The sequence below is a fragment of the Macaca thibetana genome, unplaced genomic scaffold (genome assembly GCF_024542745.1).
Source record: "Macaca thibetana thibetana isolate TM-01 unplaced genomic scaffold, ASM2454274v1 unplaced_scaffolds299, whole genome shotgun sequence".
Lineage (NCBI taxonomy): Eukaryota > Metazoa > Chordata > Mammalia > Primates > Cercopithecidae > Macaca > Macaca thibetana.
In genome coordinates, this window is record NW_026089088.1 from 1 (window position 1) to 14,918 (window position 14,918).

The 14,918-nt window shown below is 37.5% G+C and overlaps 1 long non-coding RNA gene across 1 annotated transcript; it reads left to right on the plus strand.

Moving 5' to 3' along the window:
• Positions 1 to 7,435: 7,435 nt before the first annotated feature.
• LOC126947429 (uncharacterized) lies at positions 7,436 to 13,700 on the plus strand. The gene is made up of 3 exons (XR_007723070.1): positions 7,436 to 9,856; positions 12,114 to 12,220; positions 12,315 to 13,700. It is a non-coding gene; the product is annotated as an uncharacterized LOC126947429 (long non-coding RNA).
• Positions 13,701 to 14,918: the final 1,218 nt, after the last annotated feature.

Here is a 14,918-nt window from a genome sequence, read left to right on the forward strand (position 1 = left end):
CATTCCTTTTAATCTGCAACCTTCCCCCGCCTTCTGTTGTTGATTTCTACTCCTGATTTTAAGAAAGATTAACCTTCTAAAGATAGGTGGTAACTGCAAGAGTCTGCAAGAGTCATTAAACTGGGGATGCAGATCTTACTCTTTGAAGGATAGGGATAGAGGGAAAGAAGAAAGGAAGGGAATAGAGGGAAGTAGGAAAGGAAGGATGGAGGTAAGGAGGAGAAAGGGAAGGAGATTAGGAAAAGAATGTGAGGGGAGGGAGGGAAAACATGGTGGGCAGAGAGGGAGAAAGTATGGGAGGAAGGAAGGATGGGATGGAGGAAGGGATGTTTTAGACAACTTATAATTGAATCCAGAGTAACTCTGGAAGGAAGGGAGAAGGAAATGGGAGGGAGGGAGAGGGAGATAGATCTTAGCCTGCAAGGAGGGGAGGGAGGCAGGGATCTTAGCTTGCAAGAAGGGAGGGAGGAGGGGAGGGCAGGAGGGAGGCGGGTTTTTAGCCTCCAAGGAGGATGGGAGAGAGAAAGCCCTTGGAGGATCTTAATTGCAAGGAGAGGAAAGAGAAAGGGACGGGAGAGGGAGGGAGAGAGGGGTCTTAGCCTGCAATGCAATCCAAAGAACATTTGGCAAAGTTGATAGGAACTCTCATAGATCTAACCTTAGCATCCCTGCCATGCTCAGTCATTCGTTGGGGGCATCATCATGAAAGTATGATCTCGGTGTAAAACATGATGATGAATTCAGAGCAGAGCAACTGGGGCCATCAGTCACTGACACTTCTTGCAGTAGGAGGTCTGAAGGGTACATTCTCATGACCCCCATGCTCCCCCCACTCTATTTTGTGACCTTTACTTTGAATTATCCTGAATTTCCTATGAGAATATTAATCATTCAGTAGCTATATTGATAGCAAGTTGTTTCTTTATTTCCTCCCTTTACTTGCAAATCTTTAAAAATTTCTTTTCATTCCCTCTGCTTTGACTCATTTTCCTTATGCTTTCCTTTCTAGGTTATGTTTTTCTGTCTTACCTAGGAAAGCTTCATCTCTACTAATAAGCCAACAAGTATTAAGTCTTTTCTTAAAACCTTTCATTTTCTCTAGCCAGAAGAGACCTTATATTAACTTATAAATATCTAGGGTAAGAGGACCATCTTTAAATATACTCAATGGTTAACTAGTTCCCTTGGTAATCATAATCTTGATATCTCACACACTGCTCTCAGAAGCTCCCTTTTATGAACTAATCCATTATTCTCATGTTAGCTGAAACATAATTCACCAGTCTGCTAATTGAGAGCCTGGCTACTTCTCTATTCCTTATTGTTAGTTTTATCTATTGTACCATGTCCTTGATGCTTGTAACTCTGTTGGAATGCCAAAAATCTTTTCTTCTTAGCAAAACATTTAGCACATACAATAAATGTTAGCCCTTTCCTTCGAGAAGCAAAGTATGCTACTTTCTTCTTCCCCCAGCTGTTTTCTGTGTGTTCATAAGGCTTGAAATTCTTTGGAATGTTTTTTTTAGACAACTTGTAATTGAATCCAGTAACCTGTTTCTTTTTTTGTTTGTTTGTTGTTTTGTTTTGTTTTTTGAGATAAGGGAGTCTATTGCTCTGTCAACCCAGGCTAGAGTGCAGCGGCACAATCTTGGCTCACTGCAACCTGCACTTTCTGGGTTCAAGCGATTCTCCTGCCTCAGCCTCCTGAGTAGCTGAGATTACAGGTGCCTGCCACTGCAACCCAGCTAATTTTTGTATTTTTTAGTAGAGTCAGGGTTTCATCGTCTTGACCAGGCTAATCTCGAACTCCTGACCTCATGATCCACCCACCTCGGCCTCCCAAAGTGCTCAGATTACAGGTGTGAGCCAACGCGCCCGGCCAAATCCAGTAACCTCTTAAGTGAATTCCATTTCATCAGTTACTTACCCCCACTTCTCCCATACTCCTACCCACAACCAATCTGCTGTTCTTTTTCTGAAATAACTTATTTTCAGAATCCAATTTAATTAAAATAATTTCTCAAGAATTTTAAGTGATCACCTGTTATTTTACAAATCAAATCCAAAATATAACCTCTTTTATATCATTTGAGGGCTCTTTCAGGGCCTCTCTAGTCTATCATTAGTCATGTTTTAATAATAAAATTAGGTAACACTTATAAAATATTAGGCACCATGCTAAGTACTATATACCTATTTTTAATTGCACCTAATCTTCTCCACAACAAACTTCTGTGGTGGGTAGTTTTATTATTCCCCCATTACATTAAGAAACTGGTCACGTAACTTGTACATGATCACTTGCCTACCTTATAAGAGGAGGAGCAGGGATTCTAATCAACTCTGTTTGATCAGGACTCATAATCACTATCAAGCTATATGTTTTTCCAGCCATCATTATAGTATTCTAAAGATAGTCTTTCTAACTTTACTCTTTGGATAAACAGTATTTTCCCCAAGGTCATAATGGCATTATTTCCTCTCTACCAAAGCATATTAGTCACTTAAAAAACCCTTCTGAAGACCCATTATTTGTAGTAGGCCATTCTACACTGACCATTCCTCTTAGATTTGATTTCCTCCATACTCAGGTTTATATGTAAATACTAACATTAGCCGATTTTTTGTCCTCTAGGTACTTGGCATGTGGTTATCTTCCAACCAACCTGTAAGTTCTAGAGATTGTGTCTTCTACATTTTTTGGTGTGTCTTTTGTGCCTGGTGGCATTACAGGCACAAAGTGCATGTTAAGAAAATATTTTAAATTATTTTTAAATTTTCGTGGGTAAATAGTAAGTGTATATTTATAGAGTTCATGAGATATTTTAGTACAGGTATGCAATGTGTATAATCATATCATGGAAAATCCATCCCCTCAAGCATTTATCCTTTGTGTTACAGGCAATCAAATTATACTCTTTAAGTTATATTAAAATGTACAGTCAAATTATTATTGACTATAGTCACCCTATTATGCTATCAAATACTAGGTCTTATTCATTGTTTCTGTTTTTTTGGGGTTTTTTTTTCCTTCTTTGTACCCATTAACCATCCCCACCAACCTCCTCTCCACCCTCCCACTACCCTTCCCAGCCTCTGGTAACCATCTTTCTACTCTCTATGTCCATGAGTTCAATTATTTTGATTTTCAGATTCCACAAATAAGTAAGAACATGCCATGTTGGTCTTTCTGTGCCTGGCTTATTTCACTTAGCATAATGACCTGGGCTTCCATCCATGTTGTTGCAAATGATAGGATCTCATTCTTTCTGTGGCTAATACTCCATTGTGTGTATGTACCACATTTTCTTTATCCATTCATCTGTTGATGGACACTAAGTTGCTTCCAAATCTTGGCTATTGTGAACAGTGCTGCAATAAACACTGAGAGTGTAGATACCTCTTTGATATAATGATTTCCTTTCTTTTGGGCGTATACTCAGCAGTGGGATTGCTGGATCATATAGTAGCTCTTTTTTTAGTTTTTTGAGGAACCTCCAATATATTTTATCCATTGTGGTTGTACTAATTTACATTCCCACCAATAGTGTATAAGGGTTCCCTTTTCTTCACGTCTTCACCAGCATTTATTATTGCCTGTTATTTGGATAAAAGCCATTGTAACTGGGGTGAGATGATATCTCATTGTACTTTTGATTTGCATTTCTCTGATGATCAGTGATGTTGAGCACCTTTTCATATGCCTGTTTATTGTTTGTATGTCTTCTTTTGAGAAATGTTGATTCAAATCTTTTGCCCATTTTTCAACTGGATTATTAGATTTTTTTCCTATAGAGTTGTTTGAACTCCTTATATATTCTGGTTATTAATCTTTTGTCAGATGGGTAGTTTGCAAATATTTTCTCCCATTCTGTGGGTTTTCTCTTCACTTTGTTGATTGTTTCCTTTGCTGTGTAGAAGATTTTTAACTTGATATGTTCCCATTTGTCCATTTTTGGTTGCCTGTGCTTGTGGGGTATTACTCAATAAATTTTTGCCCAGACCAATGGCCTGGAGAGTTTCCCTAATATTTTCTTGTAGTAGTTTTGTAGTTTGAGTTGTTAGATTTAAGTATTTTTTACTCCATTTTGATTTGATTTTTATATATGTCAAGAGATAGGGGGTCTAGTTTCATTTTTTCTGCATGTGGATATCCAGTTTTTCCCAGCACCTTTTATTGAAGAGACTGTCTTCCCTAATGTATGTACTTGGCACCTTTGTCAAAAATGAGTTCACTGGATGTGTATGGATGTCTTTCTGGGTTCTTTATTCTGTTTCGTTGATCAATGTGTCTGTTTTTATGCCAGTACCATGCTGTTTTGGTTACTATAGCTCTGTAGTATAGTTTGAAATCAGGTGTTGTGATTCCTCCAGTTTTGTTCTTTTTGCTTAGACTAGCTTTGGCTATTCTGGATCTTTTGTAGTTCCATATAAATTTCAGGATTTTTTTTTCTCTTTCTGTGAAGAATGTCATTGGTATTTTGATAGGGATTGCACCGAATCTCTGGATTGCTCTGTGTAGTATGGAAATTTTAACAATATTGATTTTTCCAATCCATGAACATGGAATATTTTTTCATTTTTTGGTGTCCTCTTCAGTTTCTTTCATCAGTGTTTTATAGTTTTTGTGTTTTCTTGTTTGTTTGTTTTTGAGATGGAGTCTCCCTCTGTCGCCCAGGCTAGAGTGCAGTGGTGTGATCTCGGCTCATTGCAACCTCCGCCTCTCATGTTCAAGCAATTCTCCTGCCTCAGCCTCCTGAGTAGGTGGGATTATAGGCGCCTGCCATCACGTCCAGCTAATTTTTGTATTTTTAATAGAGATGGGGTTTCGCCATGTTGGCCAGGCTAGTCTCAAACTCCTGACTTCAAGTGATCTGCCTGCCTTTGTCTTCCAAAGTGCTGGGATTACAGGCGTGAGCCACTGCAATCAAACAGTGTTTTATAGTTTTAATTACAAAGATCTTTCACTTCTTTCATTAATTTCTAGATATTTAATTTTAGTTGTGGCTATTATAAATGGGATTACTTTTTTATTTCTTTTTCAGCGTTTTCACTGTTGGCATATAGGAATGCTACTGATTTTTGTATGTCGATGTTGTATCCTGCAACGTTACTGAATTTGTTTATTATTTCTGACAGTTTTCTTGTGGATTCTTTATGTTTTTCCAAATATAAGATTATTTCATCTGCAAACAAGGATAATTTGACTTCTTCCTTTCCAAGTTGAATGTCCTTTATTTATTTCTCCTATCTGATTGCTACAGCTAGGACTTCCAATACTATGGTGAATAACAGTGGTGAAAGTGGGCATCCTTGTCATATTCCATATCTTAGAGGAAAGCTTTTCCATTTGTCCCCATTCAGTATGATACTAGATCATGATAGATGGTTTTATTATTCCTTCTATACCCAGTTTTTTTGAGGATATTTATCATGAATGGATGTTGAATTTTATCAAATGCTTTTTCAGCATCAATAGTGATTTTTGTTCTTTATTGTCTTGATATGATGTATCACATTGGTTGATTTGCATATGTTGAACTATCCTTGCATCCCTGGGATAAACCCCACTTAATCATGTTGAATAATCTTTTCAGTGTGTTGTTGAATTTGGTTTGCTAGTATTTTGTTGAGGGTTTTTGCATCAATATTCATCAAAGATATTGGCCTCTAGTTTCCCTTTTTTGATATGTCTTTGTCTGGTTGTGGTATCAGGGTAATAACGTCCTCGTAGAGTAAGTTTGGAAGTATTCCCTCCTCCTCTATTTTTTGAAACAGTTTGAGTAGGATTTGTGTTAGTTCTTCTTTAATTGTTTGGTAGAATTCAGCAGTGAAGCCATTGAGTCCCAGGCTTCTCTTTATAGGGAGACTTTATCATGGCTTCAGTGTCATTACTTATTATTTTTCTGTTCAGCTTTTGGGTTTCTTCATGGTTCAATCTTAGTAGGTTGTATGTGTCTAGGAATTTGCTCATTTCTTCTAGATTTTCCAATTTATTGGCTTTTCCAACTTAGTGGCTCCTAGTAGCCACTAATGATCCTTTGAATTTGTATGATATCAGTTGTAATGCCTCCTTTTTCATCTCTGATTTTATTTATTTGGATCTTTTCTTTTTCTTCTTAGTCTAGCTGAAGGTTTGTCAATGTTGTTAAACTTTTCTGAAAACCAATACTCTTGTTTCATTGGTCTTTTGTATTGTTTCCTTCATTTCAATTTTATTTCTGCTCTGATATTTATGATTTCTTTTCTTCTGCTAATTTTGTGTTTGATTAGAACTTGCTTTTCTGGTTCTTTAAGATGCATCATTAAGTTTTTTATTTGACATTTTTCTTCTTTTTTGATGTAGGCACTTGTAGCAAGAAACTTTCCTCTTCATACTACTTTTGCTGTATCCTATTGGCTTTGGTATGTTGTGTTTCCATTATTATTTGTTTCAAGAAATTTTTCAATTTTCATCTGAATTTCTTCATTGACCTACTGCTCATTTAGGAGCATGTTGTTTAATTTCTATGTATTTGTATAGTTTCCAGATTTATTTTTGCTATTTATTTCTAGTTTTATTCCAGAAGATGCTTGATATTATTTCAGTTTTTAAAACTGTTTTAAGATCTGTTTTGTGACCTAACATATGGTCTCTCCTTGAATGGCCCATGTGCTGATGAGAAAGATGTGTATTCTGTAGCTGTTGGATGAAGTGTTTTGTAAATACCTATTAGGTCCATTTGGTCTATAGTGCAGATTAAATTTGATGTTTCTTTGTCGATTTTCTGTGTGGATGATCTGTTCAGTGCTGAAAGTGGGGTGTTGAAGTCTCCAGCTATCATCATATTGGGGCCTATCTCTCTCTTTATCTCTAATAATATTTGCTTTATATATCTGGGTGCTCCTCACTACAACTTCCACCTCCCAAGCTCAAGCAACCCTCCTACCTCAGCCCCCGAAGTAACTGGGATCACAGGCATGTGCCAACATTCCTGATTAATTTTTTTGTAGTTTTGGTAGAGATGGGGTTTTGCCATGTTGCTCACACTTGTCTCAAAGTGCTGAGTTCAGGAAATCCTCCTGCCTTGGCCTTGCAAATTTCTTGGGATTACAGGCGTGACCCATTCTGCCCAGCCTCAGTCTGTGTATTTTTATTGGAGAGTTTAGTCCATTTACATTCAATGTTGTTATTGATAAGTAGGAACTTACTCCTGACATTTTGTTACTTGTTTTCTGGTTGTTTTACGGTCTTCTCTTCCTTCTTTCTGTCTTTCCTGTCTTACGTTCAGTGAAGGTGATTTTCTCTGGTGGCATGCTTTAATTTCTTGCTTTTTATTGTTCGTCTGTCTGTTTTATGTTTTTCTTTTTTCTTTTTTTTTATAATACACTATTTTATTAAAGAATGTTTTTTTTTCTTTTCTTTTTTTTTTAATTATTATACTTTGAGTTCTAGGGTACATGTGCATTTTATGTTTTTCAATTTGAGGTTACCATGGGGTTTGCAAATCCTGTCTTATAAACCATTATTTCACATTGATGATAGCCTAACACTGATTGCCTAAACAAGCAAACAAAAATGTAAAAAGAAAAATAATAAACACTCTACACTTTAACTTCTACCCCATGCTTTTTACCTTTTTCTTGTTTCCCTTTACATCTTATTATTCTATGTCTTGGAAAGCTGTTGTAGCTATTATTTTTGATTGCTTCATTATTTAGTCTATTTAAGTCAAGACAAGTTTACACACCACAATTACAGTGTTATAATATTCTGTTTTTCTGTGTGCTTACTATAACCAGTGAGTTTTGTACTTTCAAATGATTTTTTTCTTGCTCATTAACATCCTTTTCTTTCAGATTGAAGAACTTCCTTTAACATTTCTTAGAGGACAGGTCTGGTGTTGATGAAATCCCTCAGCTTTTGTTTGTCTCGGAAGGTCTTTATTTCACCTTCACCATTAAAGGATATTTTCACCAGACATACTATTCTAGAGTAAAAGGGTTTTTTTTTTTCTTTAGCACTTTAAATATGTCATGCCACTCTCTCATGGCCTGTAAGGTTTCCACTGAAAAGTCTGCTGCCAGACACATTGGAGCTCCATTGTGTGTTATTTATTTCTTCCTGCTCTTAGGATCCTTTCTTTATCCTTGACCTTTGGGAGTTTGATTATTAAATACCATGAGGTAACCTTCTTTGGGTTAAATCTGCTTGATATTCTATAACATTCTTTTATTTGAATGTTGATATCTTTCTCTGTGTTTGGGATGTTCTCTGATACTATGCCTTTGAATAAACTTTCTACCCCCATCTCTTTCTATACCTCTTCTTTAAGGCCAATAACTCTTAGATTTGCCCTTTTGAGGCTATTTTCTATATCTTGTAGGTGTGCTTCATTTTTTTAAAATTATTTTTTCTTTTGTCTCCTCTGACTATGTATTTCCAAATAGCCTGTCTTCAAGCTCACTTATTCTTTCTTCTGCTTGATCAATGTTGCTTTTAAGATACTCTGACGCATTCTTCAGCATGTCATTGCATTTTTCAACTCTAGGATTTCTGTTTAATTCTTTTTGATTATTTCAATCTTTTTGTTAAATTTATCTGATAGAATTCTGAATCCTTCCTCTGTGTTTTCTTGAATCTCTTTGAGTTTCTTCAAAACAGCTATTTTGAATTCTCTGTCTGAAAGGTCATATATCTCTCTTTTTCTAGGATTGATTCCTCCTGCCTTATTTAGTTCATTTTGGTGAGGTCATGTTTTCCTGGAGGTGTTCGTTGGTGTCTGAGCATTCAGAAGCTAGGTATTTATTCTAGTCTTCACAGTCTGGGCTTGTTTTTGCCTCTCCTTCTTGAGAAGACTTTCCAGGTATTCACAGGAACTTTGTCCATAGACCCAATTATACTGTGGTTTATGCAGATTCGTAGACCTACCACCTCGGTGGTCATGGATAAGACCGAGAAGAATTCTCTGGGCTAGCAAAGACTCTTGTTTTTTTCCCTTACTTTCTCCCAAAAATACTGATTCTGTCTCTGTGCTGAGCCACTTGCAGTTGGGGCTATGCTGATGTAAGCACTCTGTGGGTACCACCACTGGGACTGTGCTGGGTCAGACCTGAAGCCAGCACAGCACTGGGCCTAGCCCAAGGCCTTTCCCTTTGGGATGTTGAGTTCCCCCAGGTCCTAGGTGTGTCCAGAGATACTGTCTGGGAGCCAGGGATTGTGGAGTCAAAAACCTTAGCAATTTACATAGTGTTCTATTCTATTGTGGCTAAGCTAGCACTCAAACCAAAACACACATTCCTTCTCACTCTTTCCTCCCCTTTCCACAGGCAGAAGTCTCTGCCTGTGGTCACCACCTTTGCTGGTGCTCAGGGAGTTGTGCCAAGTCATCACTGATGTTCACTTAAAGCCCAAGGGCTCTTCTGTCAGCTTATAGTGAATGCTGCCAGGCCTGGGGCTCATCCTTCAAGGCAGTAGGCGCCCCTCTGGCCCAGGGCAGGTCCAGAAATGCTAAGAGCCTAGGCCTGGACTTGGAGACCCCAAGAGCCTCCTTGTTGCTCTACCCAACCATGACCAAGCTGATACCTGATTTTTGATTCTTGTGACAGTGCTTTTGTGTGTGCATATTGTTGTTAAAATGTGGTGTTCCCATAGCAGGGACCAATGGTCTAGGCTTCTGTTCTGCCATCTTGCTTCTCCTCCCTTCAGGAAATGTTTGTTAAACAAAAAAAGAAGTTGTTTCAGCTGACGAGGGGAACGTTCATTTTTCCATCTTTTCTTACAGAAGCAGGAAGATTGATGGCTTGGTATTATATTACATTTGAGACGGTGAAGAAATTTTATACAATCAGTGGAAAAGAAACCTTATCAGATCTGGTAAATTAATTTTCACTAGAAAATAAATATATAATGATAGAGTATAAAATAATATTTGAGAAACAACTAATTTGTGTATCTCATATAATTTGGGAATGAATGAGCAGAAAAGAAAGCATTTCTAAGAATGCTTATGTTTCCTCTGGTATAATTCTGATCATGAGATATGGAATAATTCTTAGAATATATTATATTTTCTATTTTAACTCTTAGGCTAAGAAAATTTATATACAAAACTAAAGTAGGTATGGCAACTGCTTTACAACTTAGGTGATAATGCTAATTACCTTGATAGTGGCTACAGAATGTAATAATATGTAAGAAAGATTCCAAGATGATGTGGTGTGATATATTAGGAAAGTCTGCCATGAGCGAAGGACAGTGAGTTGCATGCAGCATGTGTGCCACGTACTTGCAACCCTTCCCTAAATCTTTTGGGTCAGAATATTGAGAACAATGGAAATAGAATAGTATTGGTGATGACCCAGATAAAAGAACTGACTGTAGAGAAAATGAGAATAATAACAGGTTATGCTAAAATGTCCACAATGGGGTAACTTTGCAGCTGCAGCAGTGAACAGAACCATAGGCATGTCATTGGTACATACTAATTGCATTGGTCCTTTCTCCCTTTACTTAGGACATGAATGTGAAACAATATTTATAAAAGAAAATATTTACTCTCAAATTTAAGCCATTCATTTTTATTAAAATATCTAATTTGATTACTGTGGTAAGATTATTATAGTAAAAATTACACAGTAGATTTCCAGTTATGATTGAGGAGTCACATAAACAACAATTGATGAAAGATAGAAGGTTTGTATTTTTGTGTAAACATTATTCTTAACTAAGGAGAAATCAAAGAGTCAAAAACACCCACTATTAACATTAACTCATCTGATCTGGAGTTTAGCAAGTGTGTAAGAAAATTAAAACAAGTGTTAGTTCCATTTTAGATATGTGGGAAACCAAAGCACAGAGACTGCTTTGTTTGTCATCCGGCAGAAGTAGGCTCTAGAATCCAAATTTCCTAGTATCTAAAACATTCTTTCTATGACTAAATTATCCTCAGTTGAGATAATGATTTGCAAACTATAGAACAGAATAGTAGTAGTAGTAGTGTTACTGGCGGGGGTCCTTGCTCCCAGAGCTCCCAAGATGGTAGTGGGCTGCTTCCAAAATGGTGGCAGGCAACTTCCAGGATGGTGGCAAGCCTCATGTTCTCTGACCTGGGGTTCTTGGCCTCACAGATTCCAAGGAACGGAATCTTGGGCCATGCAATGAGTGTTATAGGTCTATTAGAAGCCGTGTTCCCGGAAGAGAACCATTCAACCCAGTGACTAGTGTTCAGCTCGATTAGGACGAACCCAGGCACTTAGCCATGCAGGAACAACGGCAAGCCTTTAGCCCAGTTGGGAGTGGCAGTGGGCGCCTTGCTGGATCAAGAGCACAGTCGACACCCTGCTGGATCTGGAGGGATGGAAGTCAGCTGTGGGTCTGCCACAGCAGCAAACAGCAGTGGTGGATGGCGAGCAAAGCTCAGCTAGAGCTCCAGAAGTAACAAAACACGGACCAGAAGAGTGCAGTTGCAAGATTTAATAGAGTAAAATAGAATGAAGACAGGGCTCCCATATAAGGGGAGGGGACCCAAAGTGGGTTGCCATAGCTAGCTGGAATGCTTGGATTTCTTTCCTGATCCTTGTCCCTCCCACTGTGCTCTCAGGCAATAGATGATTGGCTATTTCTTTACCTCCTGTTTTGCCTAATGAGCATTTTAGTGAGCTCTCTGATTGGTTGGGTGTGGGCTGAGTTGCAAGCCCCATGTTTAAAGGTGGATGCGGTCACCTTTCCAGCTAGGCTTAGGGGTTCTTAGTCAGCCTAGGAAATTCCAGCTAGTTCTGTCTCTCAGTAGTAACAAAATCAATGTTTATTGAGGACTTATTTATTACTATGTGATAGGCACTGGGCTAGATATTTTAAATTCTATCTTGTTAATCTTTAAAGTCTTACTGGTATAGTCCTGGTGTCTAATGCAGTGTCTGGTATATAATAGGAGTTTGTAAGCATTTGTTAGTGAATGAATGAATCCTTAAAGAAGCAAAATGTATAAAGCAGGTTTTTAACTCTGTTATGTTAATTGATAAAACTGTGATGGTTTAAGGCAGTATGAAAAATAAATAAATGTGGAGAAAGGATGAGAGGATATAAACAAAAAATAGACTTCATTAAATGGACAACTGCTGAAATGTTATAGGTTACACTGATAGCCGGCTGCAAGGAATTTCTAGATATACAGTTAAGGATAAATGAAAAGAAAACACTGAATACTTTGAACAAAGATCCCCATCGGATAACTATCAGGTACAGAAATTGCATATGTTTTAAATAATTTTAAGAGGTTTTATTTAATTAAAATAAATAATAATACATGTTTTGCCATGTGGTTTATTTACAGATTTCCAATGGAAGGAAGAATTAAAACAAGAGAAATGAAAGTAAATTGGTAAAGATGATTCATACTTATGAAAGTTTTCTTTTTTTTGGTTTTAAAACATATTTTAAATTTGTTTTTCTTAATACAGAAAAAATTACATAAAAATGAGTTAGAATGTGGATGTGAAATTAATTTCTTAGAACTCTCAGACTTTAAAATTGATGATTTGTGAATGCTTTTTCTTAACAAACATTTGTTCAGAGTGTATTCTGTTGAGGCAAGGTGGATGGTTGAAAGCAGACATGCTTCTTATGCTTCTCATTGTCAGGAGCTTTCAAGTTAGCTTGAATGAGAGTAATACATTTGTATTATTTGTAAATTGTGGACAGTATGAAAACCTGTGTAATAAATGTCTACTGAATGGTAGTGGCATTCTGGGAGAGACAAAGAGTAAAAGCAAAATCATTAGTAAAGGAGAGTATATGTGACAGTGGATGACTATTCTGCCAAAAATGGGGAGTTTGTACAGAGATTAGTAATTGAAAGAGTAAATTAAGGTTACACTGTAACTTGTGACTTTTAGCAGTTTGCAATCACAAATGCAATGATACTATTCTCTGTTACGCTAAGTGCTTGGCTTTCTGAGGATGTAGGTCTTAGTGTTATGTAATTTAAGGTGAAATGATCTTTTTTAATGTGGCTCAATAAAACCAATTAGCCAAAGAATTTATTTTTCCTCCATAGCTAGAGGAGGCCATTCCTTCTTTGGGATTCTTCCTGACATCTCATTAAATTTTATCTTCCAAATACCTTTAAGTCTATAAAATAGTCTTCTCATTGTTGTTTACAATTCATCAGGCAGATTTGTAGCGTGTACCACTGAAGTTAATGTTTATTTTCTTAGCTGTACTTCTATATTCAAATATTTATTTCTATAAATTCATATATCCTTAGAGATCATAGTAAATAAACTTAAGAGATCATAGAGCCCAATCCTCTCATTTTACAAATGACATAAATGATGCCCATATAAGGTATGACTTCACCAAGGTTATGTTGCTATCTAGAACTCTTGATTTTCTCATTTTTCCCCCCAGTATACTGTGTTGCATAAATTATTGAGTCAAATTAAATCAAGTATTTTTCCACACTCATTTTCATGGGAACACTTTATTTGAACTTTCAGTGCTTCCATTAACTTTGCCTTGGCCGGGCGCAGTGGCTCAAGCCTGTAATCCCAGCACTTTGGGAGGCCGAGACGGGTGGATCACGAGGTCAGGAGATCGAGACCAGCCTGGCTAACACGGTGAAACTCCGTCTCTACCAAAAAAATACAAAAAACTAGCCGGGCGAGGTGGCGGGCGCCTGTAGTCCCAGCTACTCTGGAGGCTGAGGCAGGAGAATGGCGTAGACCCAGGAGGCGGAGCTTGCAGTGAGCTGAGATCTGGCCACTGCACTCCAGCCTGGGCGACAGAGCGAGACTCCGTCTCAAAAAAAAAAAAACAAACTTTGCCTTAAATTGGGTAGTATATTCTTTTGATTGAAGCTGTCAGATTTTAAAGTTTATTATACTTTATAATTTTTTTATACATGTCATAATTTAGATTCCCATTATCATTTCACGCCTTTGTGCATCTTGTTTAAGCATAGCCAAGAAGAGAGAATGTGTGTATGTGTGGGATGGAGGGGTCTTAATCCAAAATTTATAGTCTTTTGGTAGGTGTTGATGGCTAATAGTTACCTTTTTCATGGCTTTATCATATCTCTGTTACTTTGCTGAACTTCAAATCTGTTCTTCTCCAAGTAGATGTTAATCCTCTTAGTTTAGGATTTTATCTTTCAAATTTCTGGTTTCCGCCCTTTTTATTTTATTTATTTATTTGTTTATTTATTTATTTATTTATTTAGAGACAGAGTGTTGCACTGTGGCCCAGGCTCGAGTGCAATGGCATGATCTCGGCTCACTGCAACCTCTGCCTCCCAGGGCTCAAGTGATTCTCCTGCCTCAGCTTCCAGAGTAGCTGCGATTACAGGAGCTCACCATCACACCTGGCTAATTTTTGTATTTTTAATAGAGATGGGGTTTCACCATGTTGGCCAGTCTGGTCCCGAACTCCTGACCTCAAAAGTGATCCGCCTGCCTCAGCCTCCCAAAGTGCTAGGATTACAGGCGTGAATCAGTGTGCTTGACTCTGCTCTTTTAATTTAAGGCTATTTTTAAATTCTTCCTAGCTTTAATTCCTAGGTCTTCCCTCTTTAGCACTAGCTCTGTTTTCTTTAACTGGTATTTTTCAGTGAACTGACAGGGTATGATACGGAGCCACCATACAAAGCCCTGGACTTCCCAACTCTGGATTCCCCTTTTACACACAAGAGTAAACTGTGTGTAGACTGATACTGGTCTGATCATGAATGTAATTCCAACCAAAGGAATACTTCATCTCATTTAATTCTTTTACTAACCCTGGGTTAGTCATAACTACCATGTAACTCTGCCCCTATTAGTTGAGGTGGTAGAGGTGCCATCTCACATGAGGCTGTGGCACTTCTCTTTCTACTGAGGACAAGCTCAGGGGTAAGATCATAGGACATCACTGCTTGCCTTATCTGGTGCAGAGAAACAGA